We start from the raw sequence: 6000 nt of genomic DNA, 5'->3' as shown, positions 1-6000 counted from the left end.
CGCGTTTGCTTTCTTATTAAAAAGAAGCAGCTTCGAATTCACTAAAGTTCATCAAAATGAAAAAATAAAATAAAAAAGCATAGAAATTATTATTAGCATACAAATGGTGTGTTTTGCGCCACTGCCACAAAATGACTTGCATTCTCTATGATCATAGGACACAAAATTAATTTCTGAGCGCCTTTGGTGAACTGGTCAAAAATTCAGATTTCTTCCTCTCTCTCCGTTTTAAACATCGCACGGCATTCCTGGCCGTACCAAATTTTAGATAATGAAGCAATTAAAAATACATGGATTGAAGATATCGTGGTTTTTCTCTGTCCCATTTCTACATTATTCATAAAGGGACGTGTTTAATTCAGAGCTAGTAATTGCACATATATCTAATACAAATTATATATTCTGTGGCCTACTTCAGTTTATTTTAGCAAATAGATCTATGGAGAATGGGGGAGAGAGAGAAAGGAACAAATTACACATTGGTTTAGCCAAACAAAATCCCATGTCTACCACAACAGGAGCATAACATGAATGAAGCGCATATTAAATTAAATGAAATAAATCACCAGTGCTAACTACGACGCGGGACAGACGGGCGTGATAGGGCTCCTTTGTCATGTGTGAGGGGCGACGCTTCCAGACGCCTCTCGCATGTGACGAGGGTGTCAAAATGGCGGCGCCCTGTACAGATGGGCGCTGTCATTTTGATGCAACAGATGCTTAGCGTCCACACGTCACGGCGCATAACGACGTTGTGAGTGCGCCATTGGTGCACTGCAGCATCATTATGGTGCCGCAAAAAGAACCGATTAAGTGACAGTATGGTTTAGCAACTACTTGCAAATTGGTTGTAATTCAACCATATATAGTCTCGGTGTATTTGGTTCTTACGCCTATCTAGATTTATCTGAGCCCTCATTTTTGTCTTTGCCTTTCTCTGCGATATTCTGTTTTAAAGATGATTTTAACTTCGTAAGCAATTTATTATTTTATAATGTATTTGATGTGTTTGATGTTCTATTTTATTATTTTTTATGCTTTTATGGATTTTTACAATGTATTGATGTTATATTTGTTTTGACTGATTGCTTTCTTTTTGTAATGGCATATGCTGCACAAATAAACTCATTTACTTACACATGTATCTGCAGAAGTTGACTCAAGTCTATGAAATCTCATGCTACCAACTTCTGCCTAGTCTCAAACGTGTTGCAAGATCCCTTTGCATACTGATCTCTCTCATGTGATGTGCTCTTCTCAGTAACCATTTTTGTCATCTTGACTACACTCAGTTGTTGCTTGGGCTGCATCTACAATGCAGAATTAAAACAAACAGCTTCATTTATATACCGCTTCATACTGAATTAACTGTGTCTAAGCGGTTTACAACTGTAAGCTAATTGCCACCAACAATCTGGGTACTCATTTTAGCGAACTCCTCGGAAGGATGCAAGCCTGAGTCAAGGTTGAGCCCTGGCTAGTATTGAACTTGCAACCTTATAGTTTTGAATGAGTGGCTGCAGTACATGCATTTATGTTAAGGAAAATGCAACATGGGATATACAGTTGAAGAAATAAAACATGTATGTGAGAGTCACTATGACTAAGCAAAAGCAATTAAGAAGCCACACAGGTGTAAAAGCTAATGTAATTTAGCAGTCCTAAATGCCAAGGACAGAAATGTAGAGTGTATAATTGAAAACACCTGAGAATCATTAAGTGTACAAGGTGAAATGATGAAATCATTAAGTATGGGTTGAACTATGAGAACCAATCAAAATGGATTTACATGCCCACTGGGTGGAAACTGACTAAGTGCGTGGTGTTTGACAATGGCTATAATAATTGCTATGTTTGCCAATGTATTTTGTGGGTAGTTGTGGAGTTTTGTGAGTAGTTTGGAGATTGTAGAGACTGATTTATAGGGCATATAGTATTGTGTATATAGTAGAATAAAGTAGATCTTTTATATAAGACTACTGAGTTGTCTGGTGTCTTGAGTGAAGATACAAGAGCCAGCAGGATCCTGGAGAAGTGTGAAGACTTCTGAGGAAGAAGAGTGAGAAGGCTTGGAGAGTTTGTCAGGGTCTTCAGCCTATTCTCTGTAACTCTGCTGCTTTAGAGCAAAGCTTTAACCACTGACCAAAACTGGTCAGCGCCGGTGCGTAACAAGGTGGTGAGTTAGAGCCAGAGGTGAAGAGCTACAACTCCCATCATCCCTGACAATTTAACCCCTGCGCAACCCGGGCAGTTTGACAATGCTTTAACTGTCATGGCTCAATGCTATGGAATTCTGGGATTTGTATTTTTGTGAAACATTTAGCCTTCTCCATCAGAGAGCCCTGGTGCCACAACCAACTCCAAGCCCCAGGAGTCCATAGGGATGTAGCCATGACAGTTAAAGCACTGTCAAGTTGCATTAATTCTGCAGTGTGTCAGCAGCCTTGGTCACATACTGTACATCCCAGTTTTCATCTGGAGAGTGTGTAAGTAGCATGTGCCAAAATGCCTCTGCAAATTTCCTGGCCAACCTTCAAGAAAGACTGACTATTTTTTTTCCTGATCCCCTCTTCTCAAAATAAAGCTGATTATTAAGCTTTGCAAAGGGCAGGATCCTTTATTGATCTAAGCACTACTGTAAACAGATGGGTCTGTTCAGGCTTGCAGATTAGAGATGCATGATTCAACCTAATCCTGGAAAGGGTTGAAAAGAATTGTATGTATTATGTCATAAATCCAGTTTCCACATAAGTGAATTTTCTGCATTTCTGCTAAAATATCTGAAAATGTGAATTGATTTTCATACATATTTTCCCTAACACAGCCACTTTTGCAGGTAGCTGGGCCAACAATGTCAGTCTTTCAATGCATCTTTTAGCATTGAAAAAATTGGAGAAGTGTGCAGTTTAAAAGCTAACCATGTTTTAATCCAACTATTTGTCTAGGGACCATGAATTACGTTGGTTAGCCTTAAACTATGGATGATACAAACACAGAAACAGAAGATCAGAGCCCTGCTTGGTCAGACCAAAAATCCCACTTTGTGTAAGCTGTAATGTTTTTTCTTTTACAATAAAAGATTAAAACCACTGGAAGAAAAGAAAACAAACAATGTTTAAATAAATGGGGGATTATTTTTGAGGAAAGATGAGGGATGAATATTGTAAGAAAAAACATATAAATAAATAAAACTGTCTGAGTACAGCAAGCAGAAGAAAAGGGAAAAGACCAAAACAAGCCTATTAATTCTATCAGAAGCATTTGTCTCAAAGAACAATGGGACTTTGAAATGCTTGATGGCTTTTTGTTTTAGTTCCTGTCTTAACTGTGTGACTGAAAATTGCTCAGATGTTTGGGGTGGGTTAGATTGTCTTCATCAAGCAAAACTATAACAAGGCTTTGTTGGATCATTGTTGTGCTCTAAAGCAAAGCAAGCAAACAAGAGACACTCAAGTTTTAATCTGTGTTGAAGAAAGTAGAATTACAATATCCTTTTCAAGACAACACAATGATAAGACTCCAAAAGATGAACTGATATTTCCATTTGGTGAATGGAAAACACTGTATAATTACTACAGAATCAGCAGCACCCATTCCCTTTTGTTCTGTTTTGGATCTGGGAGTTGTATTCCCCCCGATTCTATGACTTATGAAGGGTGGGGAAAATGTGGAAGGCCATACATTCCTCCTCCCTGCCCTATGACTTTAGGGTCATTTCCATTTGGGGTATAATCCGCATTCCAATCTGGATCCACTCCACTTTCTAAGCGATTCCCAAAGGTCCTTCATTCTCACTGGGAAAAGGGACCTTTTGTGGAATCGCTTTTTTTGCTGGAAATGCTTGTCGTTCCCATTAGATGGAGCCAGAGAAGGCGGGGACCGTGTGGTTTACTGTAGAACGGTGGTCCACCTTGGGTCCTCAGATGTTGTTGGAATACATCTCCCATCATCCCTTGCCAGCCTGGTTGACAGGGATCCTGGAAGATGAAGTCCAACATTATATGGGAAACCAGGGCTGGCGTTGCCTGCTGTGGAATCCCCAAAGGGAATACTGCAGTGTACTGATGGGCAAAAATGTGATGCTGATGATGGGAGGCAGTTTTCCTTCCCTCCAAGATTCTTGTATGCACCCAACTCTTCCCCTTCTCTCTCACTGACCAATCATGATTCTCCCTTCTTCCAACTCTCCTTTGACAATATTTTAGCCACATGTGCATTCTTCCTTCACCAGCCCCCTCCACCCCCTCATCACCAAAGCTGCAGAAATAGCTGATTATTTTGCTACCCGCTTTGTCAAGAAGATTGCATATATTCAACCTGATGCCACAACTCCCTCTTTTTCTCTAAAAATTCTCTTTATGAAACAGCTTATCACCATGGTAATTTTCTTAATGCTTTAAAACTTAGTTGCAGAGCTGAAAGCTTCAGAACATACCAAATGTATAACGTGTTCCCTGAAAGAGGACAATATTGTCATAATCAGCAATGCTGACTGAATAGTCAAACTCCATAGTGTTCAAGACACTATGGACACTGTGTGACATGGCAGTACATAAGTCAGAAATGACTTGAAGGCACATGACAACAACAACAACTTACTGGTAGCTAGATTACCCATCACTCTAGTAATTTAGGCACAGCATGTTTATGGGAACTTCCGATCTGTTTTATGGGTTTCTCCACACTCATTTAGCTCCGATCAGCCTTTCCACATTTGTTTCCTGACTTGGTTTTCCACCCACTGGAACCAGTCTTGACAGCATCCTGTCTTTTAATGATGATGGTGCACAGCACTGAGTTTCTTTGCTTTTCTGAACAGGGCTGTTTGAAGATCCTGAGCTCATCTAGCCCCTTTTCACCTACAAAGTCAACAACGCTTTCCTCTCACCACCATTCTCAGAACTGGTCTTCACCAGCGAAATATTCAGAGGCCAGTCTCTTGGATGAGGGTTGGTTTTTCAAAGTGCAGGGGATGGTGGCTGGAAGGCAGGGATGGGCAACTGTGAATCTGAGCTATTTCAGAGGGACTGGAACATGTGGTTTGACACGAGAGTTTATCACATGGGAGGAATTTCTCTTAATTTCGAATTAAAAGAAAGTGGGGCCAGAACGCATTCACGTGAATTCACTAGTTCAGCGAATTTACTTGAATTTGAATTGCGTCCGAACTGACTTCCCATTGCCCGAAAATAGCTTGCCATTGCCCAAAATTGCGTGTGATCACCTCTTACGCAATAACATGAAACCCCATGATTGTGTTCGGACTGACTTCCCATTGCCCGAAATTGCGTGTGGTAGTCTATCACACAATAACGTTAAACCCTATGATTGCATTTGGATTGCCATTGGATTAGACTTCCAATTTCCCTTGTCTGATGACGTCCACACACTATTCTTGCTTGACTCCCTGCTGCCTTCCTACCTCACTATTTCCAAAGGTAGGGCCAGCTCTCACAGAAAGACCTAATCTAAATTGAAACTTTCTGCTACATCTCTGTGTACTTTTTTTTTTTATCAACAGTCACCCTTTTCTGTGAGATCAGGTTACATCAGTATGCTTCCTGACAAGCAAACCATGCTGTATAAATACGTTGGAAAGTAGTTAAGCCTTTAAGCCCATAGATCTCCCTCTGAAGGCGTCCTGCTCTTCTTTTCTAATTCATTAGAGAGTAAATCTGTGGTAAGCAAAGTAAATTAGATTCAGTGACATTCGACTAATTGAGTCATCTCCCCTTCTGCATGGCTTGGCTGAGTTTTTAATTACCAGCTAATTGTGTCAATATGGTGGATGGCTGGCAGCACAGAGATCACTGTATTAAGAACCACAGTGAATTAGAAAGAGATGTTTATGGCTCGTTGCTTGACCCAGGGCTTCCTTGTCACATGCACTAGAATAAATGGGTTCAGATCTGGCCATCAACTGACCTGAAACTAGAAGAATACTGGAGCTAATTGCATTTGCAAGTAAACAGGAGTGAGAGCGTATTGGAAGAACATCCA

The sequence above is a fragment of the Sceloporus occidentalis genome, unplaced genomic scaffold, assembly GCF_023333645.1.
Source record: "Sceloporus occidentalis isolate IW3139 unplaced genomic scaffold, rSceOcc1.0.p SCAF_10, whole genome shotgun sequence".
Lineage (NCBI taxonomy): Eukaryota > Metazoa > Chordata > Lepidosauria > Squamata > Phrynosomatidae > Sceloporus > Sceloporus occidentalis.
The sequence above is the reverse complement of the archived record's forward strand: the minus strand, read 5'-3'. Positions refer to the sequence as shown.